Here is a 17,584-nt window from a genome sequence, read left to right on the forward strand (position 1 = left end):
TTAGACTCAATCCTGACACTCGAACAACATGCGAGTGATATCAGATGAGGACAATCGTGTCATATCATGGATAGAAGCAAGTTATCTGAGGAACTTCTTTTTGTTCTTCGTAGACGATTTCTTAACTTACGTGCACATTACTGCCGGAACTTCATGGCTAGAACATGTAGAACAAGACTGAAACAACGCACGTTAATGGTAAAAACATACTTTGTTTTAGCTGAATGAAATCTATAAGAAGATACATTGAAAGCACAGAATGCAACTAATAAGCAAAATTATAGGACACTCGGTGAGAGGTAACGAATTATGCAACACCCCTCACGTAACTTGCACCGTCTTAAGCGTGAGTCTACTGTGCACTCCATAATTCCAAAGGACCAGAAAATATAAGTTCCATCCTAAATGTTCAAAATGCACTGTATTTTACACTAGCAAATGACCTTCAAGTTCTATCGTATTTTACATATTTACTACAGTATCTATGTATCATTCAAACGAGCATCACAATGTATTGCACACATATTCGTCCCTAAAATATCATTCAAATTATATAGCATAATTTCAATGTTTTATATATTTTTGAATACCATTTCAAGCGCCAGGTAAACTAAACATATAAAACATCAAATGCATCAAAAGATATGCAAGTTTAAAATATGGCATTTTGCAGCCAGACTGATATTGTCAGAATTGGCAAATTAGCAAGAGTAAAAAATGAAAGGTAATCTTTAAAGATATATAACTAATCTGTAGATAATCTACCACAATTAAATTAAGATTGTAAAGTCTTAGAATAAGTTGTATATCAATTATTCACGTTCTTCATCCTCACCACCCACAATAGCCTAATTTTAGTGCAAAGTTGCAAACATAAACCACTATCCAACAATTTTATGCCCAATTTTTCAAATGTTATGGAGTTCAGGTGATAACTCTGAAGATGTCACAGAGTTCTTATGATAACTTTTGTTACTGCCAGGGTGTTTCTTGAAGTATGTTAAGATACTTTTTAGCTATTTTTATTATTTAGAAAGGGTGTTAATCATGTTCTAACGTAAGATATTTATCCAAGGCACAGTATTGTGGTTATATAATGTATGGTATGTGTGTATTTGAGTTCCAATGATAACCTTTTAGTGTTATAATACCTATTCTAAATAGATGTTACTTTTAAAGGGGCTGTGTTTGCTCATAATGATGATCTAGCTAACTATGTTAAATGTTTGAAATACAAATTGTATATAAATGATGTACAGTGTCAAACTGTTACAGAAATATATTCTTATTTTCATTTAATTGGCTTAGAAATTACATTGTGTATTCTACTGTACGGAAGTGCAGAATCCTCTTACTTTACAATACTTCCAACTAAACTAAAAATGCCCTTCTATTCATTTTATAGCATTTTGGCAAATGCAAAGGTCGTTGCTGGTGAAGGATTGATATAGATAGCAAATTAAAAAGCATTCGAAAGCGTTTGGATTAAGGTAAAATGTTTTGGGTCTAACTTAATGAAAATGGTCATGCGATAAACATTAACAAAATCGCATACACACAATTATCTTTGATTAATTATATGTATATTGTCATGTACATCTGAAGCTATAATTCTGGCGTGTTTTAGCATAAATTTTTGTCGTCTTTTACGTATAAATTAGTTATTGTACGATTTTTATTAATTATGGAGTATAATCTAATGGAAAATTATGGTCCCTAATCAACAAATATCATTCAATAACAATTTTAATTTAGAATTATTTCCTTCATCAGAAAAAAACAGCTTCTGCAAATTCAGCATTTAGATGTACCCTAAATCAAAGATTAAGGATTTGATTTTAATTCAGTGATCAATCCAAACGGCATCCACTAAACCGTTATTCACGAACATTGGCACATCCATTGATAGAACGAACAATACAATTTACTGCATTTGTTGCCTATTCGTATTTTACTATATATATGTCATTATACTAAACATAGTTTTAAACTTTACAAAAGACTCGTATCATGCAATTATATAACCACAATACTGGGCCGTGGATATACATCTTACATGAGAACATGATAAACACCCTTTCTAGATAATAAAATTAGCTAAAATTAAAGTATGTTAAGATTGCTCAAGAAACACCCTGGCAGCAACAAAAGTTATCATAATAACTCTGTGACATCTTCAGAGTTATCATCTGAACTCCGTAATATTTGAAAAATCGGACATAAAATTGTTAGATAGTGGTTTATGTTTGCAACTTTGCACTAAAATTAGGCTATTGCGTGTGGTGAGTATGAAGAACGTGACTGAGTAGATTAATATATATGAATAAGCAAACGATTTCGATATTTTACTCAAAATGTCTTGATTTCAAAGAAGTGGCGCTGATTATTAGGCTAAACAGTTTTTTTCTGATGCATAGTACAAAACATCTGGCAACCTTGATCATCAAACTTTAGTTTTACACCCCATTCTCTCTTTTTAAAGATAGATAATTACTATTTAGTCGACCGATTCCTTGTTTTGTCATACAGATATCAGAAGAACTCTGTAACGTTTTCCAGGAACTCCGTAACAGTTATCAGAAGAAAACATGACAAGTTATCAGAAGAACTCCATCCTTTGTGTAACACTTCCTCCCCCGTGTAAAATGCATTTGCAATTATCGTCTATATATTTACTTAGTGAAATGAAAGCTAGCCTTTTATGAAATAATTTTGAGTAAATTATGTTTGAATGTGACTCTCTGCCGACGTGGAGCGAATGTATAAATTACAGACTCCGGTATATACCGGATTCAAGCAATTTGTATGAAAGGTATCTTTAATGTATATATTTTGCAACCATGGAAATACTAACTCTAACTTTTAGCAAGTATATTGTATATATTATACACTAAATCCGTACGGACATGCAATAGTTTGCGTACTTTTGCCGTGTGCTTCAATTGATAATCACTTCCGGACGTGCGCAGATGACCGCTCCAGCTCTGCAATGAGCAACAACTATTTTATTTAGATTGACTTTCCTCAATACATATGGATATTACGATCATTTTCAATAAACTTAGCTTAGGCGAAAATACCTGTCCTAGTTTTCAGATGGAATCTGTCAGTTCAAATGTACTTCCTTCACTTGCAAGGGGTTGATAATGTGGGTTAAAGCTCCATCTCTTATTTTCTATATTGATTTGATCAGTTTGATATTTTGGTCAAACTTACTGTAATAACCTGTACTCACGCATCGATCTGTCCACACCTTTACGCTTTTATATGTAAATCATACATCAAGCGTTTATTTAATTTCAACATTTGTTGAAAGGAAAGACGGAAGGTGTATCAAATGAAATATAATTCAAGAGGATATTTTCCTTAAATTACACCAAATGATTTTCAGTATTAAAATCGGGGTCCATTCCTCATATGGAGAATGTGCTTAAAACTGTACAGCACATTTCAACAGTTTTGTTAAATAAAATATTTTTGTTTTTATGAAACGCATATTGTGCAAACGGTCCCAGTTATAAAATCGTCCTTAAATGCGGAAGTACTTATAAATAATTACAGAATTCAAATCTTGCATAAATGAAGTAGCACTATAGCTGGAAAAACTTGGTGAATATTTGGACAATGTTTAGCAAAATACCATAAAAGATGTGACACAACCACAATACGACCACAAAGCATTATGCTTTATGGCAACAGCAAGAAAAGTAATATTTTTTATGTTCCTTAATGTATTGTACACATGCTGACAGCGATTGGAAATCACTCGTAAGAAGGATGTGCGATGCATGTACTAACATACACCCAATAGGCAAACATTACCACCAATTTATGATCAAAGCCTTGAAATGTCTGATGGTTGCGGGTTTTAGGTAGATTTATTTTCTGTTTAAATGCCAGTTTATGAATAAACATGAATGAGAAACAAATACAAATTTAATGTGCCTCATATCTAAGATGAACTCTACCTGACCCAGCTTGTGATACCTTATCATTGATAGATCTTATATAATCTAAAGGGTCAGTGTGAGTGGATACAGGTTGAATAAGAACTGCTTGTTCATTGATAATTCATCCGCATTGTTCACGAATGGGACTATTTTGTGTAGCACATGAACATCCTTTGGGTGTGATTCGGAATAAAATAAAGATGCTATGATTGTCAGATCTACACTTTAACTTTGGTAGCGGGATAAACCCGCAACCAAAAATATAAATATATCAGGCCGATATTGGTAAACACAGTTGCTATAGGAGGTGTGTGTGAATGGTACAACTTGGAGTGAGCTCCGACTCGAGATAAAGGACAAAAGACGGCAGGTTTTAAGGTAGATCTGCACGTTTGATAACCCGAAGTGATGGCGTAACGTGATTTATCCGGAAAACATAGAATAAAGCCTGAATTCAGCGTACGGAAATGAAAATCAATTTATTAATTAATCAATGAGTCAGTGAGTAAATTGATTACAATGGCGCTGTTACTATCTTTTTAAGTTAAAATATGATATTTTAACATCTGACACGCTAAATAATTTAAATTTAAATTAGCGTGAAATGTGCGGTTCACTTTAATCATGGTCGAATTTCGCAAAAATAACACATGGACCTATACATTTTATTTCACCAAATTATAGGTCATATGTTTATTTACAAACGAAAGAAGTTTCATTAAAATCTACGTTGTAGAAAAATTTCTATCCGCGAAATTGTTATGAAAGTTATGATTTTCCCAAAGACTCTCGTTATGAAAAAATGCGTGAGGTCCAAATTTTTCAAATCAGTATAGGAAAAAGTCAATCACACGACCTCATCTTTTTTTATTTGCTGAATTTTTAAGTATATTCTGAAGTTTTGAAAACTCAGGGTTTTATCAAATTCTACATTGTAGAATTTAAGAAAAAATTTAATCCGAACGTGTAGAACTACCTTAAAAAAGATTAAGTTCAAAGATTCATATTGCGAGTTATAAAAATTTAAAGTTATGATTTGGCTTCGTAGGCAACACGTATTATTATTATAATGATAAAACAATGATATACATACAACCCTATCCATCCTATCCATACATCAAGAAAAGACTTTTAAAAAACATTGCATTCAGAAATGTCAGTTTGTTAAACTCTTGATAAGCGGCCTCCGTAGCCGAGTGGTTAAGGTAGCTGACTTCAAATCACTAGCCCCTCATCGATGTTGTTTCGAGCCTCACTCGGGTTGTTGAATTCTGCATGTGAGGAAGCCATCCAGTATGCTTACGAAAGGTTGGTGGTTCTACCCAGGTGTCCGCTCGTGATGAAACAATGCACGTAGGGGCACCTTGGGTCTTCCTTTACCATCAAAGCTGGAAAGTCGCCATATGACTTATAATTGTGTCGGTGCGACGTTAAACCCAACAAAATAAATAAATAATAAAATAAATAAATAAATAAATAAATTGATTAATTAATAATGAATAAATAAATAAATAAACAAATGAATAAATAAAAGTAAAAAATGGAACCGTATTGCGAGGAGCTCTTAGCTATAGATAGATATACATGTGACACTGGCAGAGCATTCATCTGAAGTTTGTGTAATTGTCGTGCTTTAGAAAAGTAACGTTTTGATAAGTTGCACAATAAGTATGTTTAAAGGGAAAAACACCTGTTTTCCTCCATAATTTAGATAAACATCTTTATATGATTTTGGCAAATGCCTATCATAATATCACAGCAATTATGTAAAAAAAATTCTCTATTGAAATCGATGCTTTTTTAAGAAAAGGGATAAAAGAAGCATTTGATGGAAGATATGATAGCTCCTGATCTTCTATGTATACTTCTGTGTTCTCAAAATGTTTTGAAAGCAATTGAGCGGTAATTTACCACATCAGGATTTTAATTTGTTTGAATGTGTTGATCTGAAACGCGATAATCGATAGTACGATGATGAAAATGCGAAATCACGAAACTACAATAACGAAAACGCGACAACACGATGATGATAACATGATACTACGATAAGAAAAAGCAAGAATACGATAGTACGATGATGATAATGCGATATACTATCGCGTTTTCACCATCGTACTGTCGCGTATTCACCATCGAACTCTTAAGAAGAGTTGTGTATCAGTGTTTGATACCCTCGGTAGTTTCATTAATGAACTCACTGGTCTATGATAACTCTGTCAATATCGTGATTATTTTCATAACCCAAACAGACAAACAAGTAAGATATTTAATTAACCAAGTGATTATTATTTTTGCGCTTTATGATGGTTACTTAAACTGTAACATCTTTTTGCTGCTACAGAAACAAAATAACAAAAAGTTAATTTGTCCTAATCCTTACACCCAAAACCAACGTACTGATGTTTGAATTGGTAATGGCATGTCACTTCATGAGATTCTATTCGTCTATCCCAACAAACGAATAGTTTGAAATGTTTGTAATTGTTTCATTATTAACAGTTCAATGCCGATTGTCAAAACTTGGTCAAAAGATCAAAAAGGTGTTTTCTATTCTTAACCTCAGGAGCTGCTTTATCCAGGAAGTCCTTCACATGCACAGGGTTGTCCCTTCAAAATAAGCTTTAAGACTAGGAAACAGAGCGTCTTCAAATGATCGTTTCTATCTTGACGGTACTCTGAAGAGTTTCTTTATATGTTTTGTATTAATATTTTTTTTTTGTGTGAAGGACACAATTTTAAGTCATTCTTTAATGGTAGAGGAAGATTCCAGGTGCCCCTCCGTGCATGATTTCATCACGAGCGGGCACTTGGGTAGAAATTAGAATCAAAGACCTTCCGTAAGCCAACTTGGCGGCTTCCGCAAATGAAAAATCCGCCCGCTTAGCACAATAGGGAGAGCGTTGGTCTACGAATCGCGGGGTCGTGAGTTCGATCCTCGGACGGGGCATATGTTCTCCGTGACGATTTGATAAAAAACATTGTGTCTGAAATCATTCGTCTTTCACTTCTGAATCATGTGGGGAAGTTGGCAGTTACTTGCGGAGAACAGGTTTGCACTGGTACAGAATCCAGAAACACTGGTTAGGTTAACTGACCGCCGTTACATGACTGAAATACTGTTGAAAAATGGCGTTAAACCCAAAACAAACAAAACAAATCCTCAAATGAAAATTCAACGCCCCGAGTGAGGCTCGAACCCTCATCAATAATGAAATAATTTGAAGTCAGAGAATTTTACAACTCGGCCACGGAGGCTCCTTTTGTGTTAATAAGTGGATCTAACGTAAATATCAAATATGGTATGTACGAGAGTATGTATCTGCATGGCATGTTAATAGTGATTCATACTGATAACTGCTTTGCTACGTATATGAGACACTTGAAATGAAGACGTTACTTACTTTGCTCGAAAAACACAACCCTAAATTAAAAACAAAAAGTTATCCAACAGTGTTTTGATGGATATGTATATAACGGATATGTATTTAAAAGAACATAAACAAGGTCAAACAAATTGATGAGGGCTAATCAAAAGCACAGAGGAACACAATTGGAAATCGACGTCTCTTTTATGTATTGCATTACAAAACCACAACATAAAGATGACTTGCATTGAACAAAGATATAAGAGAGTCATAAGATCGTAGAATACGAGCTGTGTCCGTGTCCTAACATCTTTTAACCATTTTTGTCTATGTTATACAGCGAAATATAAAAGCATAATTATCTTTCTGTTTCCGTATGATCATATTTCTTTTATAAAATACACAGAAAAAAATTCACACTTTTGGTTGTTAATCTACGATCTATACTTATGATGGGAAACACATACAACGTTTCAACATGTCTCGTTAAGTTGTTTCCTTTGTCGGGAAATGCAACGGTGTTCCTTCTTTGTATAAGCATGTGCTTTGTCACACTTTCTACTACGCAGTAAGATGCACAAGACGTTTGAACCCTGTGACATCTGATTCTTTGGCTACTGGTTCAAGTCGTAAATTTGGCCAGGTCGTAAATATACGGCCACCAACTTTAAAGCTTTTTTTGGAGCCAGATGCTTGAGAATGCATCAGTGTCATCACAAGAAAGTCGGCAACAAAAAAAACAACAAAAAAAAAAAACAAAAAAAAACAAACAGGATGAGGTGAATAGAAAAAAGTTGTCCTTACCTGAAGTTGCGTATTCTAAATAGCAAATATTTTGTCTCGCGGGTCGCGTGATGTCATCGCACGCGCTCGATTATGCTGAGGCCCGACAAGGATTTATTAAAATTTATAAACACGAAAAGAACATGTGCTGACTAGCACAAAACGCGTGAAAACCAAGTAAATAATAATATAGTCCCCCAATCTCATTGAATTTCCATGAAATTCGCGGTAAAGTCTACGTTGTTTTTTCACGTTGACGTACTTTCCTTTTGAATTGTCCGTGTTTTGGCCGTAATACAGTTACGCTTTGCCACGGAACGCGCATATATAAAAAGGTGTTGTAACAGCACGTGAGCGCGAGAATCTCTCTGTTAAAACACGTTTACTCTCCTGTTAAAACACCCAGAAAAGTGACAAAAATAGCAGTTTTATGCTAGAATGTGTACGAAACAGTGACGTAAAAATCATACTTCGTCATGCCGGTGTGAGAAGAACGACTGGCGCTTTTTAAATCTCTGTTGGCAAATATTTCCCACGAGGTATGCTATTGAAAATTGCAGTTGGTTAAAATAAAGAACGATTTTGGCTGTAGCATTGATTTATTGCCAAGACAATGTTGAAAATATAACCAACTTCATGTTAAAAAAGTGGCCGAATATTTACAACCTCTGGATGGTAAAATGTGGAGGCTAAATCTGTCCGTTATTTTAAGCGCGGTTTTATTGTTTACAATACTATAAACGGCCGTTAATGATAACAATCAATGTTGCTTGTATTAAAGCACATATTGTAGAAATTTTGTACAAATCCGTTCTATAAAGAAAGAAATATTTATGAAAAACCGCAAGAAGTGGCCGAATTTACGACTCGAACCAGTAAGAGTGCAGTACTAAATCTAAACTATGCATAAATAAAAAAAAGCACTGCATCAAGGAAACATGACCATACATCATTATATTAGCAAACAATATGAATAATAATCATATGCATATTAAAAACATGCGTTCTGGTAGCGGTAACCAAAATACTAGTAAGAGAAGTTCATGGTCAAAAGCGGGTAGTGCCATTACACAAGCAAACTTTCCTATTGAACTCGCTCACATATTAAAACAGACAAAACATAACACCAACGATAGGTATATAGAACGAAAAAACTTTTGACGGATTTAGGGTCTTTGCGACATGGTATTGTAGTCCAGTCCGAAGACTCTATCCAACGAACATACCTAAACATACGTTGTCATCCGTATACTCTAAGTTTCTTTCGGTTGGAAATGTCAGTTAAAACTATATCATAAGTCAGTGGTACATAAGCAATACATTATTCATTATCAAACTGGCAGAGATGGGCAACACATACGCCTGAACTTACTAAATGCTATTTAAAGTTTTGCACATCAGGAAGAAAATCAAAATTGTTTTAACTGCACCTTATGTTCAGAATCTTTTATCATCACTACAACATCAATTTAGATAAAAACGTGCGGTTTGATAAGTACGTATCATAATATCTCAGAAAGTATGTGAAAATATTTCGTGTGTTGATTAACGCTAACTAAAACCGATGTTTTTGACAGGAAAATGGATAAAAGAGACATTGATGAGGTGTATGATAGAGCCTTATCTTTTGTAGTCAGTTCTGTGTTGTCAATAAATCACGAAATGTAATTGAGCAGTAACTCTTCACAGCAGCTTTTGGCTTTGCTACAGACCACAAAATGTTTGATGGCTAAGTGATTAAATATTTTCAACCTGGTGATAAGTCAATACTGGAGTACACGGAGCGGTCAAGACATACCGTGAAAAGTGCTCTAGAACTCTTGAATCTTTATTTTATAATCAAGAGCGATATAAAGCATATGTATTGAACGGAACACAGTAAGTAAATACACGAAATAGTTGTGAATGGTTTAAAAGGATATATAAGTTGGAGTTAGTAACTTTACATATTAAGTGAACCCGGGGCAACGTCAAAATTACAGCAGCAAAAGGATATAGCTCGAGCTTATCTTTCATTGTAGCCGGAAAATTGATATTATATATTCGGCAATGGTATTACGCTTTCTGGTGATAATATTTACTTATCGCTAGCTATTTTGGAAGCTTCTTTAATCAGTTCAGATATGAAAAATAAAAATTGTCATCTGTTAAATGATGTTACACATTCCGAGCAGCGAAGCCTAATGCAGTTGTTCATTTAAATGGTGAAGTCTACTTAGCACGCTTAATGCCTATGCTGTCATAAAAAGAAGACAAGAGTTACATGCACAAGGAGAAAAAAAGAATTATGATTCGTCACAAAACTCTAATATTATTCATTTCGGTTTTCAATATTTTTTGAGACATTCTGCCAACATAAAGTCACTTGCAGTACTTACAATAACTATTGACACAATCGAATAGATACTTTATTTACTTATTGTACTTTAATACAATATTACGCCAGGTAGCGGTAAATAATGTTTCCATGGATAAACTGTTTCTCGGCAATCTAAATTATTATATTTAATATGGGTGTATGTTGCTTTATAATTTATGTAAAAATCATAACGGCAAAATTGTCCTTAGACTTGCTGGCCATCCATCGTACAAACAGGTTTATTTAGCTGGAGTGCAGCTACAATAGAATGTTAACGGTATTGTATTAACAATGCAACTTGTTCTTGTGTGACATAACCTAAAACCTTAGTACCAATATATGACGAACTGAAAAAGCGTTTATATCTTGTTGGACATCATTGACTACCTCTTAAATAGTTGAATCATTAGACAGGCTTATATTGTGAGACTCTGTTCTGAACAAAGTCCATCTCTATTATAAAATATTCAAGAGAACGAAGCAGAATGCTACTGAATTTACTTGATATAAGTATACCAATCAATTGTTAATGCAGCGATTATTTTCTTAATCCCAAACCGACAGACAAGTGCGTGCTTTAATTGGCCAAGTGATGATTATTTTTCGCGTTTAATGATGTTTACATACTCTATTGAACCTGTTTATTACGGTAGTAACATACATGACATAATGAAGAAAAATCCTCTTAACTAAATCTTTATACCCAAATACAAAATGCTAGTGATATCAGGAAAGGACGAAGGTGGTTATCTGAGGAGCTTCGTTTGGTACTATATACGTAGAAACTTATAGACGATTTGTTAAGCTGTGTACACATTACTGCATACTGTCAGCATTTTATGAATTTAAATAAAACTTATTGACTAGAACAAGATTGAGACAACGCAAGTTAACAGTAGATATATACTTTTGTTTTGGTTTAATTAAATCTGTAACAAGAAGATCCTTTGTAACATAAAAGGAACTAGTAAGCAAAGAAACAGCAGACTCGGTGCGAGGTAAAGAAATAAAAGAAATATGCAACACCCTTCACGCCCCTTGCGCCTTCTTAAGCGAAAATCTATTGTGCATATAAACTGAATGCAATCCATGATCCCAAAGGACTAGAAAATATAAGCTCCGTCCTAAACGTTCAGATTGCACTGTATTTAACAGTGGAAAATGACCTTGTTTAATTATTGACTTGCATATTTTAATACGATATTACTGTACAATCAAACGAAGATCACTTTGTATTGCCTTTTTTTCGTCCCTAAAATATCATTCAAATTACAAAGTAAACTTTCAAAGCATTGTACCTTTTTGAATATCATCTCATATCTCCAAGTATTAGATTAACTACACAGATTAAACATCAAATGGCAATTCAGTACTATAAAAAGGTAGGCAAGTATAAAAAGGTGGCAGACTGATACATGTATTGTCGGAATTGGCAAAATAGCAAGAGTAAAATGAAAGGTAATTAATAAATATATAACTAATCTATAGATAATCTTGAACGTCTTAATAGTTGCTTTGATAGATTTCAGAGATCATGTTAGATTTGCTTGAATTAGCTGGAATTAAACGTTAACATCTTGTATATTATTCTTAAGTCTTCTTGTGAAAACACAATGTGCAAAGTAAATAGCAAATTACAATGGAATGCCACCTTACAGTCACCTTAGAATTACCACCTATCCACATATTAGCAAGTCTATCACAATTAACTAAAGACCGTAAATAATGAGTTGTATATCAATTATGATATCTCTAATACGGTCGGCAAAATTTTCTGAATACCCCATTCGTTGACAATACAGTAAAAATTCCATTCTTTATTCCGAATCAAAAAAGCATTATCTTTTGATATAGATTTATAGAATTTAAATGAACATGTGTTGTCATTGAGATCGTTCTTTATTAAATTAGTTTGTTCTTTCAATGTTTACGCTTGTTAAAATGTTAAGGAAAGTTTAGGTCCTTACAGATCATGTCAATTCGTTATTGTCAAATTGCTGAGCTGTACATGCATTTGTTGCAACCACTTACAGGTCATGTCCTGTAAAACTACAAAACCTGTAAAAAAGCAATTCCCCAGTCTAAACAACTTATAAACATTTAAGAATGGTATTTGCAAAGCCGTATATATTTTAAAACAAGTTTAAAAATAATTTGTTTAAAGTTTGGAAGACTTAAAAATTTGACCGAAACTATTTCAAAATGAAACATGATCATATACCAAAAAAAAGACAACCCCGAACACACATCTATAACGGGCCAATTAAATATTACATAGCGGTTTTCACTGGATGTGTTGATATCGTGAAAAAAAAATTAATTCCAACATTTGGCATATGGGATGTAAGTAAACATGGAAACGTGTTTCTGGTAAGCTATAAGCACGCTGAAAACAAAATCTTCAAACTTTGACACTTGTTCACATTACGTTTATACAAATATGATGAACTTACAACAAATTGGAGAGAAAGACAAGTGAGGATATGATTATCAGAGTCTACTAGTTATCTTGAAACAAAGTTACAAATTTCATTAATTCTTTGCATTTTACATTATTCAATCTGTATCTTCAAGCTTTGCGCGGATATAACATCCAGCTACTTTTTATATTTGTTTAATCCTATAACGAAGGAAACACACTCAATTATATATTTTTATAATGACTTTTGCAATGTGTTCTACCTATGCTTACGGATGCATCTTAAAATGTGTTTGCTGTTATCGCCTATCAATTTACCTGATAAAATGAATAGAATTCCATAAATTATCAATTTTAATTTGACTTTCCTCAATATATATGATATTACGACCTTTTCGATGAACCAAACTTGGGTGCACATACCCGTTATAGGTTTCAAATCGAATCTGTCAGCTTCACTAACATGGGGTTGAGGCTTCCCCTATATTTTCTATATTGATTTGATCTGTTTAATGTTTTGGTCAAACTTGCTTCAGTTACCTGTGCTCTCGCATCGGTCTTGTATATTATATATATTGTACTATCATGCTGTTACGGACATTTTCTCTGATTCTGGTATTGCTAAATGATTGCAAAGTAGCAGAATGATCTGTTTCCAACCAAATCTCTAAACATTTAATTTTTACACCGAATTTAATATAAAATGTGTTAGATATCTGGAAATGGAAACAGATGTAAAAAGCGGTAGAGACAGGTTTTAAGAAATGACAAGTTCGTAGATCCCTAGATTCATATTCAAAGAATCTTTATAATTCAGTTTACTAGGCAAGTCAGAAGAGGCGTATTATCATTATAATAATAAAACGAACAAAGATAAACGTACATCACTATCCATCCTATCCTCGCACCGTAAAGATACTTCGTTATACATTTCGTACCGCATTGTCAGGTTGTTAAACTCTAATTCGGATGCAACTGAAAGGTAAATGTAAGAAACCGGTAGCGAGGAACTCATAACGTAAGATAGATATGTTACAGTGGAAATACATTCATCTGAGTTTGCTTTAGACAAATAATTTTTTGATAACTAACAAAGTAATTATGGTTAAAGGAAAAAAAAACAACACTTGTTTTCCTTAACAATATACATTTTGTAAATAAAGAACTATTTTATGATTTGGCGAATACCTATTATGATATCGCAGCAATTATATGAAAAGGGTTTCTCTGTCAATTAACGCCAATTTAAAAGGACTTTTATCAGAAAAAAGAAGGGTAAAGGAGGCATTGATGGGGATTTGATAGCGTCTGATCTTTTGTAGTCACTTCTGTGTTCTCAAAATATCGCGAAAGCAATTGAGCAGTAATTCTTCACAGGTGGTGTTTTAGTTAGTTATAAACCAGGAAAATTTTGATGGCTACGTGATTTGATAATTCAACCAGGAAATAACCGCCAGTACCAATGGGCAACGACTCAAAACTTCCCAGAAAAAGTCTTTATTTTATAATTAAAGAAGGGAGAAATATAAATATAAACGGAACAAGAACAGACAATTGAAGAAAACAAATTAATTATTTAAAAGAATAACAATAGTAATGTAACATAAGCGAAACCCGCACAACATCTTAGTTTCCCCGAGCACAAAAGGACATGTACTATGATTTTGTGTACATAAAGAAGTCACATTGCATTGTAGCCGGACTAGTGTTAATATGTGCAAGTTACGGCTTTCGTGTAATTCCTTTTCCGTATAATATAAGCTTTTCAAAGAGATATGTCTGTAGTACATTATCTCATTTTAGATATGTAAAACGAATGTATCAGGTGAAGTGACTTTCAGCAGCAGCCTATTGCAGGTGCTCATTAATATAATACTGAACACGTTTAATGCTCATGACGAAATATGTAGTAGAAATAAAACTTATCTTTTTCTTTACTAAATTTCAGTACCATTTAAAATTTTCAGTTTAGGTTTATGCTTATTATTTAATACATTTCATTTCATTACTCTGAGATTTTTTCCTGCCAAAATGATACCTCGCGAGATGCGTATGATCCTCTAATTTTACCGAACAAACTAATTCCTTTCTACCTATATTCAATTTTTGTACCGATGTGAAATATTTATCTTCAATTCGTCATTGCTTCGGATAGCTGTACATGGCTTTTCCAACAATCTTTTGTAGCAATATAAATGCTTTATAATAAATAATGTATATCTAACAATTATTACATTTCTATCCTGCGGAGAATTTTTTCTGAAATGTTTTGGAAATCCTTCTTTATTAACAGATGATTTTAGTGTAAATGCCGCTGTAATATTTGACTAACAATACAACTGATACCTGTGTCAAAATCAGATGAATTGGCACAAGTTTGGAAGTTATTGGATGTCACTGTCTGTGCCATAAGGCTGGATTATCAGGTGTGAATTTTCTAAAGTAACGTTGTAAAATAAGAAGGATCAAGTATATGCAAGAACGAAGCAGAAAGCGCCTGTATTTATTTTATGAGGCGTTGTGTATCAGTGTTTGATAACCTTCGTAGTTTCATTAATGAACTCAATGGTCTATAATAACTATATCAATTTCATGATTATTTTCATAACCCAAACAGACCAACATGTGAGAGATTTGATTTAGCAAATGATTATTATTTCTGCGTTTTATGATGTTTACTTAAACTGTAGCATCTTTTAGCTGCTATAGAAACATAAATGATGAAAAGTTCATTTGTTCTAATCCTTACACCCAAATCAAACTTGCTGGTGTTTGCATTGGTATTAACAAGTCACTTCAGGGGATTGGTCTCGTCTAATAAACGAATAGTTAGATATGTTCATAATTGTTTCAGTATAAGCCCTTTGATGCCGATTATCAACTTTCTTTTTTTTAAGACAGAAGTTGACGTTAAATAAATCTTAATGACAAAGAAACAAAACGTAGTCGTTGCAATTTGTTTGTGACTGAATACTTCTTCGATGATAAAATAAAAATATAAGAAGACCCTTTGAAAATATGCAATACAGAAGTAGACTTGATGAGAGGTAATGAAATCGGGCAACACCCCCTCACGCCCCCTAGCATCGACATGAGCGGAACTCAATTACATGTATGTAGATAAATTGAATGCACTCTATGATCCCAAAGGACAAGAAAATGTAAGTCCCATCCTAAACGTCCAGAGTACAGTGTAACAGCAGTACAATATTACCGTATGATTTAAACCCTCAAAGTTTTATACAATGTTTATTTTTGAATTAATTCTTCATTTGCATTCGATGAATTAGGGAGGTAAGTCCTCAAATGCTACTCAGTTTTGTCAAAAAAGTGAGTTAAAGAAAATGGCATTTTGTCGGTAGACAGACTTTATCGGAATTGGTAAAATAGCAAGAGCAAAATGTTTAAGGATGATAAAATGCTAGTAGGTAAATATATAACTAATCTAAGATGATCTAGTATGTCTTAATGGTTGATTTGATAGATTCCGAAGATTAAGGTAGGCTCGAATTAACAAGAATTGAACGTTAACGTTTTGTATATTATCTATGCATCTTTTTACAGAAAAGCAATGTGCAAAGTAAATAGCAAATTACAGCGGAATGCCTCTTTACGACCCACCCACATATAAGCACTGTTGCCAACTGGAAAATACCTGAGACCATAAAAAATAAAAAAAGGTGTACATTTGAACATTTATTACAAGATTGCATGTACAGGTCCGACTCAAAATTTTACTACTAAGTAATTTATCTCATAATATTTCGTATACCCCTGCGTCGGCTTAATCACGAAAGAAACATGATTTTGCTTTAGAAATTGTATTTAATTTAGATGAGTTTAAGTGGTACATTATATTCATATGACATATATTCTACATGAGCCTTAATGCCTTTATCAAAAATATTAAAAATAAAATAGCAAGAAGCATAATATAGCCCTTTTTGCCAGTGACTGATGCAAACCTTATCCCAGCTACTGTTATATACATGTAACAAGTTTTATCGTATTGGTGTTACATATGAGGACTTTGTCCTTATATGATACACTGTTTCTAAAGAATCTTCTTTAAAGGAAGACATTATATCCACTTTAAACCTATGCAGTATGATGGAAGTAAACTTTTTCCAGTGTGCGGGTCTGTGATCTACGAAACATAGTAACCTACTTTACGACATATGTAAATACCCATTTTTTTATTCTTTCTATGTTTATTTTTATCCAGACGAAATTGGAAGTGACTGGTCTCTTATTTGAACCAGATGACTAGAACCAACTTACAGGTCATGAATGTATTGATTTGCCCTGCAGCTGGCTATCACCCATAAGAAATATAATTTTCAGTAAAAACCGGCAACGATGCGCTTTCTCTGAAACTGGTTTAAATCGTGTGCTGTAGAAACATAAGGATTTGATAATTTAAAAAACATGTACGGTTTAATTTGAGTGCATCAAGAACAAAAATCAAGATTGTATTTACTCCACTTGTTAATTTTACCTGAGCAATTTAGATAAGTTTTAAAAGACCTATGCGCATATTGGCAAGTGCATATCATAATATCTGTCAGTAAACGAGAACTAAATTAAATGGTTTTGTCAGGAACAAGGATAAAGGATGCATTTGATGTGGGATATGATAGCGCCTTATCTTTTTATGTTCTCAACAACCTTAACAGGAGCTGTTTGGTAAGTTACAGACCATGAAAAG

The sequence above is a fragment of the Mercenaria mercenaria genome, chromosome 1 (genome assembly GCF_021730395.1).
Source record: "Mercenaria mercenaria strain notata chromosome 1, MADL_Memer_1, whole genome shotgun sequence".
Classification (NCBI taxonomy): domain Eukaryota; kingdom Metazoa; phylum Mollusca; class Bivalvia; order Venerida; family Veneridae; genus Mercenaria; species Mercenaria mercenaria.